Here is a 19,307-nt window from a genome sequence, read left to right as displayed (position 1 = left end):
GAAACTTCTCTGTTCTCTCACGACGTCCTGGATCAATAGAGCCTGAAATGTGGAGGTTTTCAGCTTGAACAGGCTGACGACGGCGGCTGAGAGCGCAGCGCGACGTCTCGCACCGTGGGAAGTCCTTAAAGCGACAGTATCACCTCAAAATCTCTCATCAGCCGTTAAAATTTTCACTGAAAACCAGCTTAATTTTTCGAACCGTGTCCACTTCGATATGTCTCACAGGTTTAGAAAAAATTTTGATCAAACAACGCGCCAGTCTGTCAGCAACTTCTCAGACAAAGGAATTCCGAGGAGGGCTGGACGACTCCTCCCACAAGGAGTGCTCACAGGCGAATGACGTCACCGACAGGCGTGGAAAAACTCACGCATGCGCACGAGGGTTCAAGCATGTCTGACGTAAAAACATATGAATGAAATCCATATAGTTTTTGAAAAAAATAAAAAGGACCCTTACTTTATTGACAGCCCTCGTAAAACCAAATTAGCAGCAGCAGTACTGGCATCACGTCCATACCAACACGAAGCTGGATGATGGAAAAATGATCCCACACAATGGCCAGATGTTCAATGAATATCCTGATATTTATTCCTACCTCATAGACACACCAGGTATTTTTGTATTATACATCATTTATGCCACGTATGCATTGTGAATTGCTGGTCTGCTTCAGGAGCGGCCAGCTGCTGATTATTTCCCCCATGATTGATGTGACGCATAATCCTCTTTGTGTTTCATGACGGATTTTAATACTAGTTCTGCTTTGTTGGTGCAACCCACTGCCTCGCACTGCTGAGGCATTAAAAAAAACTAAACAGTGGTGAAACTGAATAAAACTCACATCAACTTACATTGTCCACTATGGATTGTTTTCACACCAGCCGGCTATGCTAAGCATGTTGCTAAGACCTCACAGGCAGTTCCTGGATGTGCGGCCGAGTCAATAAACCCCAACAGAAAAAAAGCTTGCATGCTTTTAGGGTTTACAAAAATTGTTGACCGTAAAAATTTATTTTAAAACATGTAAAAATATCAGGTGACTTAAAGTTGGCATAAATGTATTTAGTGGACGCTAACGGGCCCACTCATGGTTTTCAAAGTTAGCTGAAAAGCTAATCTGCTAGTGAAAAGTTAGCTTAACTAATTAGCTGTTAGCTGATTAGCTGAACTGTGCCCATGAGTGGGTATAATAGTTATACCTGCTTTTGAATCAGCTCACTAATCCCCAGTACAATTATTTTAAAAAAAATGGGGGAAACAGAGAAAGTTTAGCAATTCCTTCACTATTCACTTGATTTCATGTAAATATCCTTATATTGAGAGTCTACACCTGGAGTTCATATTCTATTTTTGCATTCAACTCTAATATACGCCAACAAACAGCTAAACGGTGTCAAGGTCCAAGATATATGTGGATGTGCTACAAAACAAATCTCACAGTAAAAATGGCCTGTGCTGTTTTATGGTGATGCAGTTTAAATAAGAAAAACGTCTGTGTGTCTGCCGAGCTGAATTCAAGCAGAAGTCTTTGTGGACTAACCTGGCTAACTGTGCTCTGTTCTCATGTCAGTCAGAGATAATTAGCTCTCTCCAAATGAATCTCTCCATTCTGGCATTCTTTGCTGTGCCTGTAATTACACTGTACAAAGCCCCCAAGAGTTTCTCCATCAGTGCAAACTCCATCAGCTCGAATTAGAGACAAAACCACTTCATCTCGTACGGACCTTCTGCTGAGCAAGTGCACTTATTTCGTCTCTCAGACTTCACATTCTATGGATCCCGATATGGTGCAGGTGCACGGTCCTCGCCTCGTTCACTAAAGAGTCCATTGTCTCGGAGTTCGAGTGGTAACTCAGATAGTACTCCTGCAACTGTGAGTTAAGATCTGGCTCCTGCTTGCGGGCCTTTTTCCTGCGTTTATGGTTGACTGAGTGCTGCTGCAGCTGCCTCATGGTGCCGGGGTAGCGCCTCCATGAGACATAAATTACTAAAAGGATCAATGACACTGACAAAAACAGGGCTACAGTGCCTGCAATGATTTTATGGAAAGCCATATGTTCAAACGGTAGCTCTGGGACAGCCACTGTGGGGGGTTCAGGGGCAAACGTGGACATCCTGGTAGAGGACTCAGTTGTTTTCCTGACTGTCACACTGGAGTGGACAGGCGGTGGGGTTAGTCTCTGTCCCGGTGGCTCGGGAAGAGCAATCACTGTGACATCAGTGGTAGAAGGATGAGGTGTGGAGCTAACCCATGTAGTTGGACTCAGAACAATCAGAGCAGTGGTTGTGAGACCCACTAACATGTCCACACATGTGGAGTGGTTCATCACCTACATCCGCTGCCCGTTCCCCCCTGCACAGATTTGGGACTGCTGCAGATCATCGTGATGTCTTTGGAATCTTTAAAGGTTCTGAGGAATCCCATGAGGGGGCAGATGCTGGGGCTGCAGTCCCAGCTGTTACCAGCCAGGCTGATGGTTGACAGGGAGGTCCACGCTGCTACGGTTTCCATGGGAATACTGCTGAGCTTGTTCGATTCAAGGTTGAGAATTTGTAAATTGGGCATAGACTGGAAAACAGCCGGGTCCAACATTTGGATTTCATTCCTGAAAGATCCAACTTTTTGTAGCTTGTGCCAGGCCCATGGTAAACCTTGACTGATGGATCGTATGCGGTTCCACTGCAAATAAAGAGCCTGGAGGTTGGTAAGTCGAAGAAAAATGAAAAAATTAATCCTGGAAAATTGGTTGTGCTCTAAGTGAAGCTCTTTCAGCTTGAACAGCCCTAAAATGTTGTCCGGGTGAGACTCCGTAAGCGATTGTACCCTAAGTCCAGAAACTCCAAGCTGCGGCATTCCAGAAAGGTGCGAACAAGGATCTGTTTCAGTCCATTGAACGCAGGTGGAGATTCTGCAGCTTGCGCAGACCGTAGAAAATGTCCTGGCTGCAGAGCCTGCCAGCTGGTTGTAGGATAAGTTCCAGATTTCGTAAATTTGGTATGGCGCTGAATGTGTTGTTGTGCAGGTGCACTATTTTGTTGGAGCTGAGGATGATTCTTTGAGCCTGCGCACGCTGTGAAAGGCTAAAGCGTCGATTGCGTAGATGGCGTTGTGGTCCAAGTAAAGCCAGATGAGCTGATTGAGGTGAGCAAACTGGTAGGGCAGTAGAACGCGCAGGTTGTTGTAGCGCAGAGACAGACCCTGGCATCCAGTGGAGAGGTTTTTTGGGAGGTCTTGGAAAATACCTGATTCACAGTACACAATCTTTCCTTCACAGCGACAACTGATGGGACACATCCTCTCCCCTGTGCTGAGCAGCAGCAAAACTGCTGCCTGCAGAAGAAGGCATGATAACCTCCAGTCCAACATGACAGAACCTGCAGGGGGGTAGAAGCGGGGCACAGGCAATCAGAAGGATGACTAGTTTTTGAAAATGCACACTGCAAGTCCTATAAATAAGTAAGGAGGAGAAATTCGCTCTTCAACATAAAATCCTGCAGTGAGCAGCAGCTTGAGGTCTGGTCTCAGACATCAGACCTGCTTCATGAAGAATTGATGACACAGGTGGCCACTTTTATGTGTGAAGGAATTCACACAGTGCAAGTTTAATATAGAGCACAAAACGCTGACACTTCTACAGGTGACAGTAAGAAGAAAAAAAAATCAACTATAGCATGCAATTAAAAAAAACAAAAAAACAATCAAATCACCTCTTGAAACAAAGTATTCATTTCTGAAAACATGATGACTTACCCATCGTACCGAAGGCAGGAGCGAGCCTGTGAAACGAGCGGATGGAGCAAACATCAAACTGCTTCCACGTGAGAAAAGAATCGGCGCTTCATGCAGCCTCAGAGTGCAGCTGCACACTGAGCATCACACGTCTGCATCGACGGGACCGAGGCTTGAAATGCACGCAAGTTTGTGCAGCGCATCACAGCGCGGAGTGATGCTCAGAAGTAGGACGTTGTCACACTTCTGCAGAGTCCTGCTCGTGCAGTGTGGCGTGTGCGCAATCAGCCCATCTGAGCGCCAAATGCACTGATGGGCAATATGCTCCAAGCAGGCTCTCTCTCTCTCTCTCTCTCTCTCTCTCTCTCTCTCTCTCTCTCTCTCTCTCTCTCAGAACAGCGTACTCTTAAAAATAAATAGATATTTTTTAAAAGGTGTTAAACATAATAACTGATGGCTATAATAATGATGATATTATTATCATCATCATAACATTGTTATACTGTAAATAAACACACACGCGCGCGCGGGTTAGTGCACTTGGTTGCAGTGCATGAGGTATGTGGAGTTGCATGAGGAAGGGCTTCCGGTGTAAAACGTGCCAAATCAACATGCATATCCACCTTGGCTCTGCTGTGGAGACCCTGAGTGAAAACAAGGGAGCAGCTGAAAGGATTTACCCGTTTGTATACAGTGCATCTGGAAAGTATTCACAGTGCTTCACTTTTTCCACATTTTGTTATGTTACAGCCTTATTCCCAAATGGAGTAAATTAATATTTTCCCTCAAAATTCTACTCACAACACCCCATAATAACAACATGAAAAAGTATTTTTTTATTTGCAAATTTATTAAAAATAACAATAAAAAAACCTAAAAAAAAAAATCACATGTACATACATAAGTATTCAAACCCTTTGATCAATACTTTGTTGTTGCAATTACAGCCACAAGTCTTCTTGAATATGATGCCACAACCTTGGTGCACCAACTTTGGGCAGTGTTGTCCATTCCACTTTGCAGCACCTCTCAAGCTCCATTAGGTTGGATGGGGAGTGTCGGTGCACAGACATTTTCAGATCTCTCCAGAGATGTTCAATCGGATTCATGGCTGGGCTCTGACTGGGTCACTCAAGGATATTCACAGATGTAAATCTGTATATATATATATATATATATATATATATATATATATATATATATATATATATATATATATATATATATATATATATATATATTTTTTTTTTTTTTTTACATTGTCATTATGGGGTATTGTGTGTAGAACTTTGAGGAGAAAAAGTGAATTTCATCCATTTTGGATTGAGGCTGTATCCAGATGTACTGTATATGGGTGTAGCATTTTTAGTAGCTATCAGTAGCTTGATCTGCTTAACCACAATTACTGAGAAAATAAGCGGGTAACATTTTTTAATACCCAGTCCAAAACAAACCATTTTGAGAAACACTGTTCAGTCTCTCAAAATATGATTTTATATAATCCAGAACACAGCTGGAGGTTTAGCTTTGCTTGCTGGTAACTCAGAGACAGGGGACGTGTTTAGACCTCAGTCCTACCCAGGTCGTCACCCACACTCCACCTGTATATCCAAATATGTGTTAGTCGTGTTGTAGGCAAAGTAAGTTCTGTCAACACGGCAATGCCCAGAGCAGCAAATTTTGGGCTTTCTATTAGCTGTTGCGGGTCTCTGTATAAAACCTATGGGTGATGTCACATTGGGTATGTCCAATATGTATACAGTCTGTGATTCAAATCCAAGCCTATATATTGGCAGGCCAGCTCCTTATCCACTGAGCTATCTGCTCTGCTTAAAATGATGAAGAATTAACTCCCAATCTCTGAGGTCCAGTTGTCTGGGCCTTATCTTGAAGCACATGAGAGTCCGTGAGTTTCCATCGATGTTTGTTAGGTACTTTGTCTGTACGCACAATAACACAAATGTAGGGATTTGAAATATTGTGGTAAGATCAGCGTGCGGTTCATACAATGACAATGGGGTCTCTTACTTAATTTTAATTACTGTAGGTAAGGCAAATGTTAGCTTTAGGTAGCTAATGTTAGTTAAGCTGTAACTCCAGGCAAAAGAAACTAGCTCATCTGTAGACACATTCTAATTCAGAACCTCTGAAGGTAAGAAAGTAAAGTGCATTCAGGTAGGTAGTAATTTCCATGAACCTACAACAGTATTGTACGAGGCTTGCACCACATACTGGACCATCGACTTGAATGACACATGGCAATGATGGGAGTCTCAGTGAGACATTCAACTAACATTAAGAAATGGTGTGGTCCACTTTATGGGTGTCTCCAGTACAATTACAAAAATCTTCCAGGTATGAATATGGGAATATTTACATGTGTGTATTTACATGTTAATATTATATTATAATATGTATAATTATATATTAATATTCATATTAATATATATTAATATTCATATTTACATGTAAGAAGGATGTTCTCAACGTCTTCCTGCAAAACCTTTATCTTTTTTTTGGGGGGGGGGGGGGTGTAAATCCAATCTTAATTAGTTTGGTCAGATCCCCGACACCCCCCTCCTGTAATTTGAAACATGTTTAAAATGGTGCCTCATTTTTCTAAAACCCACTTATTAATATTAATTAATGAAAAACATGCACATTAGGGTCTGCAGCTTTCTTTACCCTTGAACAAGGCAGTGTCTCTACATCTGGAGTAGGTCCCCAGGTGCCAGACTGTGGCTGCCCACTGCGCCTAGTGGGTGGATGGTGTCCAACAATAATTAGAATGGGTTAAATGCAGAGGAGAAATTGGGCTGTATGTATCCATGCATGTAAACTGACAATAAAGGACATTCTGTCTTCTCCTTCTCAATAAGCCAAGTGCGCATCATAAATGAGCATGCTGGGACTCTGAGCCTCGCTGTTCTTTGGCAGCCAAACACCAACAAAAAATCAGGTAGCATGATTATTTGTGTTACAGGAGACATGTAGATTTAACTGCGTTTAAACCTTAAGTTCAGGTGAAGTGTAAACATGACAGGTGCACAATGCGCTATTATTGACTGTGCAAGCGGTTATTGAAAGGTGGCGTAAATATATATAAAAGTGGTGTAGATTCATATTTGTGAGCACAAAGATCCGGAATACTCATGTGAATCACTGTTTTACACAACTTTCCCACAGAAAAGAGTAACTCAAAAAGGTGCAAGAGATGGATTAAATTTCAGTTTGCCAGTTTTAGTTATCACAACCTGAACAGAATGTTGCTATGGTAAACACAACCCAGTCTTACAGTAGTTTGTGGTGGCATTACGAAAAGTAGATTAATCTATGGGTTTGTGATACGGACATGAAAACGGGGCGCTTTTCGTGACAGGGCACGATTTCATTTCATGGTGGGGTGTGAATATGGGGGTGATGGGGGAGTATGGGGGGGTGTTTATGGTTAAGTTTAGCGGAGGGGACACACGCTATGGTTACGTTAGAGTTAAGAGAAAAGGGAGGATTATAAATAGCAAAATTAATTTTTTTTTTAAAAGTGTCACAAAATGAGGTGCTTTTCATGACGGGGGCACGAAGAAAACGTGAGACTGGGCTGAGTAAACAATGACAAGAGGTACCTTCCTTGTCCTTGTGGCGCTGCTTTAAGAGTGCTCTCTCATCATTTTTCTGTCAAATATTCAGCAATATCTGCATACATGCATGGGCCCAGACTTTTACACTGTTATTTTTTGCCAATCCATTCATCTGTTAGTTTCAGTGGGTCGGGTATAACAATTCTGTTGACCACAAAGAAGTCATCATGGTTAAGGTTAGGGTTGGGGTAGGAGTAGGGTTTGTAATACTGAGTTTAAAAAACCCGGTCACGAAAATTTGAATCATTTCATGACGGGAGGACAAAAAAAAAAACAACAAAGCAAAAAAAAACGTGAGACTGGGCTGGCTTATTAAGTGTAATGGGGGGGTGGAGCCTATCCCAGTGTTGACTGGAGGAGAGGCGGGGTATGTCCTGGACAGGGTGCCAATTTATTGCAGGGCTGACACATACAGGGTCACACTCCCACTCGCGTACAGATGGCTTTAACGTCTAGCGATGTAAGAAAAGTGCAACTCAACAGGATAAGGAGTGTCATTCTAGTTAACACTATATCAGAGAGAGGTGCTGGTGCTACACTGGATTTAATTTTATTCTAACATAAGACTAATATTTATAACATACTTTTAGTTCTTGCTGATTTTAACATCCATATTTGTTGTGAGGACAAGCCCACGGTGAAGGAATTTTTAAACATTGCTGATGTTTTTAAATTGATACATTCATTTGGATTTGGTGTTGTTCTTTGGATTAACTTTATTAAAATAAATAATACAAATGTTCTATACTCATACTGGATCATCACTGACTTTATTTGACATGGAAATTCCTTGCACTCAGCCAGTTGTTGTGGATAGGACCACATCATATGTAGGTTTTATAGGCCCTACTGCCTTGAAGCCATTTATTTCAAAATACTTGTTGTGCTGGAGTTATTTCAGAGGCAAGCTATCTTGGCAGATGGTCTTTTCGATGATTTGACAGCAACACTTCATGGCCTCTTAGATTCTCTGGCACCAGAAAATCTAAGGCCTCAGTAGAAGAAACAGATGCCTCGACTTACAAAGATCTTCAAACATTAGGGAGGGACTGTAGAAGCTGGCGCGCAAATGGCACTCTACCAGACATGAGGCACTTTACCATAAATGGTGTGACAGCTTGAGGAATTGCCAACAGGATATGCCTGCTGCCAAGATGGTATTTCATCCTGCTTTAATTAGTAGTAGACATAACTTTAGATTTGTATTTAATACTGTGGCCACATTAACTTGGCATCACCAATCTGTTTAAAAATCAAGCAGCTCAGCTCGTGATTTATTGACATTCTTTCATAATAGAATTGATGATGTTTCAGGTAAAATATCTCTGAGTACTGGAGATATAAAAGGGCACATTACTGGCATGCGTATGTATGTGTATGGACCAACTCTGAAGATATTTCATTGGCTCATAGGTGCTAAAACAATGTGCTCTTGATCCGTTGCCATTTTGGATGATTAAGAACTTTGGCACATTCTTGGATCTTGTGTCCTTACGATGGTAAGCTTATCATTATCACTGTGTACTGGGGTGTTTCCTTTTAGATTTAAAGATGCGGTTATGAAACCCCTCTTTAGAGACCTAATTTGGACCCTGAAATTATGGCCAATTACAGACCTGTTTCTAATTTGTCATTTTTATTGACAAACTTGTCTCAAACCAACTCATGTAGCACTTCTCTGACAGCAACCTGTTTGAACAGCTGCAGTCAGCTTTCAGAGTTTATCATTCCATTGAAACTGCTCTTACAAAAGTGGTAAATGATTTATTGCTGACCATTGTCCTCTCTCTCTCTGCATCTGTGCTTTTTTTTATTGGATCTTAGTGCAGCTTTCAACACAGTGAATCATAGAATTTTATGGGGTCAATGAGAATACATTTGGTGTTTCTGGTAAGGTTCTTTTGTGGTGGCTGCTGGGATGGGCTCCAGCCCCCTCAGTGACCCTTAATTGGAGTAAGCAGGTATAGAAAATGGATGGATGGATGCTTTTGTGGTTGAAGACATACTTAGTGGCAATGTTTTCAGCAGTTTCTTCCAGGTACTCTGCTGTGAGGCACGGGCTTCCTCAGGTGTAGATTCATGGCCCGTTATTATCGTTGTGCTGCCTTGGTGTCTGCTCTGCACTCCCTCCCTTCTCTGTGTTTCCAGGCGGCTGCATCACTGAGCTGATTGACTCACCTGTCTGCAATCATCACACACCTGTATTTAAACCCTGGTTTCTCATTCAACACTCGCCAGAAACTCAGCTCAGCTTTGTGGTACCTGGCCTCAGTTCTTCCTTCTCAGATCTGTTTGTTGCACTTTTCCGTGTCTAGTATATTCCATGTTTTGACAGTTTCTCTTTGCTCCCTGTTTCCACTGTCACGTGCTCCGTCGTGGCTGCCTGCTCCTGGCTCGCTGTCTATCACCCATTCTGGTCTAGCCTGGGTCTCCCTGTTCTGGTGCCTCCCTCCACATTTAACTGCACATTTATTCATTTTTGAACTCTGATAAATTGTCACTTTGTTTTCACCTCAGCCCCCTGAATTTTGGGTGGTATTATTCACTTGGTGAACCATAACAATTATTCTCTTTGGCAAAACTCATGTAATTTTGGGATTAGTTTTCACTGCTTTTCAGATGAATTACAGCTTTAAACGCTGATGCATAAAGGACAGTCTTGCCTGGTTTTGGTGAAGTACTGGATGTTTTCCAACTTCCTATTACTCAGTGTAAATAAACTTGGCATGTTTATTATAGATTCTGTGATAATCTCAACCTATGTTTCGATGATGGGGTAAGATGTTATCTTAATGCAATTTTTGATTGGTCATTGTCCTTTGATGCACATATTGGGGAGATGGTAACAACTGCATTCTCTCATCTGCACAATGTTGTAAAGATTAGATGGATTTTAGTCTAACTCTGATGGTGCAGTGCCATCTAGACATCTAGAATTGACATTATTCAGAATATAACTGCATAATTGTAGGGTCAAAATGAAAATTTGACCCCAGTGTTGGGTTCTTTTCAATGGCTGCCTGTTTGGGTGAGAGCGGGGTAAAGTCATGTTACTGATTTGCAAGACACTGTATGGTTGTGCACTGGTCTACATGACTGAATTGAATGAGCCATACAGTGTAAATCAAACTGAATTTTGCCATCACATGAGGCTGCTTCATTGTGTGTCCGCAAGTTTCAAAAGAAAACAGTGGGTGGTAGAGCATGTTCTGGCTGTAAAACACTACTATAGAATATTCTACAGATTCAGACAAGACGATAGAGGTCTTCAAGTCCAGGCTGAAAACTCACTTTATTTTTTTTTTTATTATTATTTTTTTTTTTCTGCTTGCATATTTGTTGCATTTATTTAATTTATTGTTGTGATGCTCTTTGTTTTTGTGAACGTGCTATAGAAATAAACATGATTACATTATTACAGTAAGTGAAAAGAAAACACGTAATAATCAACATAGTTTAAGGTTCAAAGATTAAAAGAATGATGTAAATAATCTATACAAGCAAAACATTTTATGCCACTCATGTATTTCATAGTTGCAAAGGCTTCAATAATGAGATCAAAAAATAAAATTAAGTCACAAGCATCCATGGTTTTATGTTGACATAAGACCATGTTATTTGAGTTCTAGAAGGCAAATAGTGTGAAACCATCACAGACTAACCATTTACTTCTAATATGTGTATGTTGCAAACATGAACGAGTGAAGCTCTTCAGCATCTCACCATGTCATTGAGGTCCTTCAGACTGTTTTTTTTTAACAATTGCTTCCGCGGAGCATTAGCATGGCTAAAACCTTTCGGCTTCTGGGGAAGGAGCTCCCCCAAACCCCACCCCCCCTTTTAAGCATTTTTCTTTTTTGCCTTTCACCCTGGGGGGGGGCTCCACCTCCTAGACTCCCCCGTAATTACAGCCCTCTTAACTCCCTGCCACTTTAAGCATTTTTTAAATGTAGATGTAAATTAATATTTGTTGTGTGTTGGGGGGGTTTGGCTGGACAAAGTTGGGTTGTTTTGTGTTTATTTTCCTTCCCAGGTGATTTGGGCTGTTCTCTGAGGAAAATGTGCTGCAGAAGAGTCTCTCTCCTCTGTTACGATGATTGCTGCACCTGTTGCATTCTCATGCGGCTCTCTATCAGGACAATCCACGACACCTGTGATGTTCACGTGCAGATCTGAGTACTTCCAGCTGGTACCAATGTAGTGATGAAGAACTACATTTAAACCAGCAGTGAGTTGGATAAGATTGCCAGAGAATACGACCTTGTGACAACCGTGTGGGGACGCTGAGGGCCGTTTCAGAGTCTGACATCGCGCCTGTGAAGGAGGACGAGGGTGAGAGGCAAACGTTGTCAGCACACGACAGAGGTGAATATTTTGAAAAGTTTATCCGTGAATGTAAATTGGCGTTTATACGCAGCTATAAGTAATTATTGGTGGAAATTGTTTGGCGTGCTCCTGACGGCAGTGGCGTGCAGATTAATGATCCTCCACTAGCTGTGAGCAGCAGCCTCTTTGACCTAAACGTGTAGCTGATAAGTTTGCCTCTAAACAATATTTCGTAGTAATAAGTGTTGAATAATCTCATCTCTGTTCCTCCTTCGCAGAGTACAGTCTGGGAAAGTCACCTGGGGGGGGGGGGGGGGGGGGGGGGTCGGCGGAACTCCTGAGTCCTGAACGTTCGGACTCCGACTGTTGAGACGCTGAGAGAGCGCGCCGCCTTTTCACCTCACCAGAACTTAAATTATTTAGTATTTCATGTATAGCACAAAGGGAGAAAAATAAATGTTTTCTTTTTGGAACTGCTTCTGATTATTTCATGCTGGGTTCATGCTGGGTTCAGTCAGATACTGGACCGCTCCTCAATCCGCGTCTTATCCATAACAATATTCACAGTTTTCAGCTCGTTGACAGTAGGGCTGTACAATATGGCCAAATTGTTGTATCTCAATATTGTCATATCAATATGGTATATGATATGACTATGATTTCACACACGGTGCAGCAACAGTGAAAAATAAACATTCTTAAACAAAACAGCAATAATACCACACTCATTTTGAACTCATCATAAGGTTAGGATACTGTGCCCTCCAAAAGTATTGGAACACTTGGAATGTCACACATTTAATTTATTTATGCCATTTCAAATACAAGAAATACAAAAAAATATAAAGAATAAAAATTTCTAAAATTATCTTCCTCAAACTCAAACTGATAGCAAATCTCTGAAATTTGATAATACCTGTAAGTAATAAATCAGTTTTATTGCCACTTTCCATTTCCAACTCACTCAATACGTCTTGGACTTTATTTACATCAATCATGAAGAAATACAAAAGTTTCTTTCACCAAAACATCAAATCTAGGCTTTCATCTCAGATGTACTTTCTGACAAATTGTAGCTGAAGTTTCAGGTCTTCTTTTTTAAGAAAATCCTCCTCTACTTCATCAGGAAGCTGGATTTATATTTTTAATTCATTTATATCAAGTTGTAGAGATTTGATTTCAGTTTGAGTTAAGGAAGATAACTTTAGATTTAACTTTAACTATCCCAACTTTAACTTTAGATCTAAAGTTGTCACTGAAGTGTCACTCAGACAGCAAAATTAAGCGGTTATTTAATCAACAGCTGCCTGCTCGTTTAAAATCACTGGAAAAACATGTATATATATATATAAGACAACCCGAATTAAAGGACAAATGCAGCTGGACCTCATTTCTGGCATAAAATATGGTCATACGAGGGCTGTCAATAAAGTATAGGTCCTTTTTATTTTTTTCAAAAACTATATGGATTTCATTCATATGTTTTTATGTCAGACATACTTGAACCCTCGTGCGCATGCGTGAGTTTTTCCGCACGTCGGGACGCAGCCGGCGAGGTGCGGCGGCACAGGAAAAACACCTCCGTGTTGATAACCATTTGTAAAATCCAGGCGGCTTTTGATGGCTTTCAGTGGAGTGAGTATCTGAGAAATTAACAGTTGGGCATGTTCCAACTTGTCCTTAAGGCTTCCAACAGAGGTGTTTTTAAAATGCTGAAACCGACTTCTTCTGAAACTTCTCTGTTCTCTCACAACGTCCTGGATCAATAGAGCCTGAAATGTGGAGGTTTTCAGCTTGAAACAGGCTGACGACGGCGCCTGGGAGCGCTGCGTGACGTCCCGCTGTGTTGGAAGTCCTTAAAGCGACAGTATCACCTCAAAATCTCTCATCAGCCGTTAAAATTTTCACCGAAAACCAGCTTAATTTTTCGAACCGTGTCCACTTCGACGTGCCTCACAGGTTTAGAAAAAATTTTGATCAAACAAAGCGCCAGTCTCTCAGCAAATTCTCAGACAAAGGAATTCCAACGAGGGGCTGGACGACTCCTCCCACAAGGAGTGCTCACAGACGAATGACGTCACCGACAGGCGTGGAAAAACTCACGCATGCGCACGAGGGTTCAAGCATGTCTGACGTAAAAACATATCAATGAAATCCATATAGTTTTTGAAAAAAATAAAAAGGACCTATACTTTATTGACCTCGTATACTCACCAATATAACTTTGGTGTCACTATTAGCCCATGGTTCAAATGACGTATTCAGTTCAAATCTGAGGCAAACATTTTTCTTCTTCTAAGGTGGATTAGAACGTTTTGTGTTACACAACGGTTCCTACTGGACAGGAGGAACCTAGCAGTCAATGTGACTCTCTGACTTCAAAATGCAGCTCTTTTCAACCAGATGTGTGGTGCCGTGACATGTCAATCATCTGTGTCCAATCAGATTTCAGGGGAGTCCAGTGCAACCCTGGCCTCCACTCTAGCTCTGCCCATGCCATGTGATTCTCACCCCATCTTTGCTTGTGTGAACAGCTGAACCTTTTGGGGATGCTCCTTTTATACCTAATCATGACACTCACAATTAGTGTCCTCAGTTCCCAAATGCTTATTGAGTGTTGTTAGAAGGAAAGGTGATGTAACACAGTGGTAAACATACCACTGTCCCGGCTTTTTTGAAATGTGTTGCAGGCATCCATTTCAAAATGAGCAAATATTTGCTCAAAAACAATAAAGTTTATCAGTTAGAACATTAAATATCTTGTCTTTGTGGTGTACTCAATTGAATATAGGTTGAAGAGAATTTGCAAATCATTGTATTCTGTTTTTATTTACATTTTACACAACACCCCAACTTCATTGGAATTGGGGTTGTATTTACATTCAGCAGCAGCAGCTGGTAATAAAGTAACTGCATAAAGTAACTAAAAAAGTAACTTTTCAAAGTAACTGTGTCAACACTTCATATTTGGACCAAATTAATCCCAGAATTGTGTAACCCTATAAATTCAGTTCTGTTTACCATTCACATTGTTTTTTTTATGTGCCACGTGGTTAGTGCACTTGCTTTCAGTGTGGAAGGGGAGGTGATGGTCTAGTGGTTAAGCAATGGGCTTCAGACCAGAGGATTCTTGCTTCAAACCCCAGCCTGACCGGAAAATCACTAAGGGCCCTTGGGCAAGGTTCTGAATCCCAGAGTTGCTCCCAGTGTGTAGTGAGTGCCTTTCATGGCAACACCCTGAGATCAGTGTGTGAATGTGAGGCATAATTGTAAAACGCGTTGAGTGTCTGATACAGATGGTAAAGCGCTATATGAATGCAGTCCATTTACCATTTGAAGGTTCCCGCTTCAAACCCCATCCTTTACATTTCTCCATGTAATGTGGAGTTGCGTCAAGAAGGGCATCCAGCATAAAACCTGTGTCAAATCAACATGCAGATCCACTTGGGATCTGCTGTGGCGACCCTGAGTGCAAACAAGGGTGCAGTTGAAGGGACTTACTTACTGTTAAAGTCAATCCATACTGTGCTTAATCTGAGGCACAATGGTTTTCTGACTGTGGTGTGTATAATCCAGCCGTAAGTCCACACAGGCTCTTCAGTGCTTATCTCTAGATAAGCATGGGGCTCATTCAGGTGTGCAGCCAGTCAGGTAGTAACAGTAATCAGCTTGCGGCAGAGCAGGTTGTCCTTGAGGACCAGTTTGAGAAGCGTGATGCAGATGAGTCTACGACTCTCCTCTTGTCAGGACGCCAGTGCAACTCAGGTTAGTTCTCCAGCCAAGGTCGGTCACCACTAACAGACTGTCTGGAACAATGCAGACATGTCTTGTTGAAGATCATAGACTGGTAACCTAAAGCACAGACCTTGAATTTAACCCTGTTCTATATACTGGTCCAGCTTCTATTCAAGGCCACCTGCTCCCCTGCTCTGCCATCCATTAGCAGGCAATAAGAAATGAAAGGTAATCGTGTTATTTATCTCTGCAGCCAGTTAACATGATAATAACACGTCCAAACTGTCAGGCACGAGGAGTCTGGGTGGACAAACAGTTCCTTTCACATGCAGCTGAAGAAGTGACAGCAGGTTTATTGGTGTATAAACCAATGTGTGCTCTGTCACAGGCAGCAAAAAGATTCAAGCAGGAAGGGAAACCTGCTCACGTGGCTTTGCACAGACTCTCATTGATAGATGAGAGTGGAAAAGCAGCTTCTCAGTGCATAATATAAAGGTCTGAGTTGGAACGTGTTGTGAACAGCAACCCCTTGTGTGCGCTAGGAGAAACGTCTGGTTTTTAACACCTCATCATCTCCAAACAGGCCTTCAGTATTAGACAGACAGGAATCCCCCACTGCTCACTCCCTTAGATGAATTCATATCAATATGTGACTGGAAGCACCTTTTTTTCTTTGTTACCATATCAGAATTCCTCTGGGTTGTCAGAATGACACACTTTCCAGGAACACCACAGCACAATGAATATAAAGACGTGTGGAAATGAGCCTTAGTGTCGAGATGAGACACAAAACCATTCCCACACAAAACCTGCGCTCTGCCAGAGGAAACGTTATTAGAGCCACTTAGTGTCAGTGAACTTCTGTGAGCTCCACAATCATCTGATCAGCTGGATCTTATCTTTTAAATGTCAACAATTTTCAAATAATGCTACAATATAATATAAACATCAGATAAATGTGATGTTCTAGTTGACACTGACAGAATGCACATATAGAGAACAGATTATAGATTTCTAACTTTAGGCTGCACACAGCTGCACTCATATCCTATCGCTTTGAAGTAAAACCAACCGAACTCAAAGTGCACTTGGTGGAGCTCATACCTCAGCCTTTATCTGGATTATTGATCTTCTGTCCCGATAGCTGAATTGCGGCCCTGATTTTTGATCATGTGCATTAACCTTTTACCTTGATTAATCTTTATAAGTGAGCATTTTTTCCAAATCACTTATATTTGATCCCATTCAAAGTTTGATTCTGTCCACTAACCTTTCATTGTGATTGTTGCTCTTTGATCGTTAATACTGAAGTTTGAGCCTCATCGCTCATTTAATCCCAGTTGCTGAACTTTGTTGTCAGTTTCTAAAATGTATTTCTGATCTGCTATCATGTCCAGGACATCTCATGTTTGTTCCTTACCTTTGATCATGTTCATTAACCTTTCATTGCATTTGTCCTGTTCCCTCCTCTGGGCGAGGTGACTCCATCCCTACTTGTGTTCGTCATAAAGGTTACCCATTGTCTGTCTCCTCACCTGTCACCGTGACCCTGACCCGGATAAGAAGCTGAAAATGAATGAATGTATGAATGTAATGGCTGCTCTTTGATCTTTAGTACTGAACTTTGATGCTCAATGCTACCATGTGATTGTGATTCCTGAACTTTACTCATAATCTTGACCTTTGATACTGATTGCTGAGGTTTAATCCCTATTCAGATATTTGATCAAAATGACTAAAATTTGATAATGATCAATGGTTTAATCCTTGCCACTGAACTTTGATCTTGATGGCCCTATGTTGGAATGTTAATGAAAGTTAAAAACAGGCCAGTCGCGATGATCAAAATAGTGAGTTATCATTCGATACATGAAGGTAACACCATCATTTTGCTTGCCTTGATAAATCATCCCTTTATATCTTTGCACATTTATTGTTGCCAAAAGGCAAGTCAGTTCTAAAGTTATATCCAGAAAGTCTCCATCCAGAAACTTTTGAAGAGTGCATGGACTTTGTTTCACAGCCTAATTCCTCACCTCTGGTTTGGGAACATTTTGTACTGAAGTGAAATGAGCCAAGAGAACCCAAAGTGCATGAGCTGGTATGTCACCTTTGCTTGAAAACAGTGGCAACAAAAATTGGACACACAACCAACCTGAAAATTCACCTTAAACATCACCATCCCATCCAGTTTTCCCAACTTGGAACAGAAATTGCAGATGGATGTGGAGACAGAGTGTTATTGTGACAGGCCTAATTCTGGATCACATCCTTGACCTAAACCTATACCAAAATTTAAAGCTGTTTTTTTTTTTTTTTTTTTTTTTTGCCAATGCCCCACCAAGTTTTGTTAAAATCAATTCATTATTTGCACAATTTTAAGAACGAGAGCTCTTGGTGAAACCCTGCTGTACCTGCATTCACGGTAAATGTCCACCAGATGGAGATATTACTGCATTTCACAAACCTTGAGTATAGGCTCCCCTGGGACACGCACAATAATGACCAACCTGTTGCTTATATTAGTAGATATACACCTGGATACAAACACAACCTCTTCAAAACAGAACACAAAGATAGTTCATAAAAACAGCAAAAGTTAAAATTAGAATGTCACATGGAGAGCACGTAACTGACAAAATCAAATCATAATGAAAAGCTGATTTGGTTCAACAGCAGCATGAGTGCATGTTGCAACCACATTCGTTAAAATCATTCTGTTGAAATGAAACAGATCTACAATAGTCCAAATTTGCACAAAGGTTTTGAGAAATTCATTGAAATATTACAAAATCGACCTTCTTATCATCCAAAATAATAATCCAGAATCTAAATCTGGATCGATTAGCTTTAATGGGCGAGTCCTCCTTCTAAGATGGACTATTTCACCAAATTTGGTGTAAAGTGTCTGTAAGGCTTTTGCATTATTCTAATAACAAACACCAACTCCTCCAAGGTTTTGTCAGGACAGGTGCTGGTTTGATGCAAGAAGTAGTAGGAGACCAATGCAAACTCACAGACATGGTTGGTTGTGGAGAACAAGTCACTTTATCTGAAGACCAGGCAGTGGATTCGGTACACATGAAGTCAGACATACAGGCAGAGGTATCAGACATGGAACAGGCAGGGTTGTGGCCAAGAAACGAGCAGGGTTCGTACCAACGGCGTCAAGGAGTATAGCAGGCAGAGCAAAAGCAGAGTCAAAAACCAGGCAGAGTTCAGGGCTATGGCGAGGCAGAGGACGGAGTACACAAGCAAGGTCAAAAATACTAGAGCACAAACTGGACAAGACGTGAGGCGAGAAAGTGATCAAAGTCAACAATCGGGCCATGAGCTGTGGATCTGTGAGGGTTTTAAAGAGGAGCAAACTAATCAGGTTGGTGTGGAGCAGGTGTGTGGAAGGAGGTGTGGTTTAGTGAACAAAGAAGAGGGAAGAAAGTGCAGGAGGGCAAAACAAACCAGTGCAAAGCAAGATAAGTAGGTGACAGAAAAACTAACTGAATAACATGACGTGTTCTAGACAAACAATAATGCGTGAGTGAAACCAAAAAGGGCAGAACTAAGAAATACGGTGACAAGTCTAAAGAGAGAAAAAACAAGGACCTTTGAATTAAACCAAACTAGGATGAAACATACTGGTAGACAAGAGAATACAATAACTGATGAAGGCACAACGACTATGGATTAAACTGCAAATAACCAAAACCTGGAGAATACACAATAATGCAATAAATAAAACAAGATAACTGATGAACAGAAAATGCCATTAATAACAAATGGAACATAATGTGATGAGCAACACCAAAGTTAAAAAATAATAACATGTGACTAAGCATATACAATAAATGTGATAAACTCATGATGAGAAACGAAA

At 41.2% G+C, this 19,307-nt stretch overlaps 1 pseudogene; it reads right to left on the bottom strand.

The window, feature by feature from the left end:
• Nucleotides 1-1,281: 1,281 nt before the first annotated feature.
• Nucleotides 1,282-4,073, bottom strand: LOC117510206 (annotated as a pseudogene).
• Between the last annotated feature and the right edge of the window lie 15,234 nt (nt 4,074-19,307).

This window comes from Thalassophryne amazonica, chromosome 5 (genome assembly GCF_902500255.1).
Source record: "Thalassophryne amazonica chromosome 5, fThaAma1.1, whole genome shotgun sequence".
Classification (NCBI taxonomy): Eukaryota; Metazoa; Chordata; class Actinopteri; order Batrachoidiformes; family Batrachoididae; genus Thalassophryne; species Thalassophryne amazonica.
The sequence above is the reverse complement of the archived record's forward strand: the minus strand, read 5'-3'. Positions and strand labels throughout refer to the sequence as shown.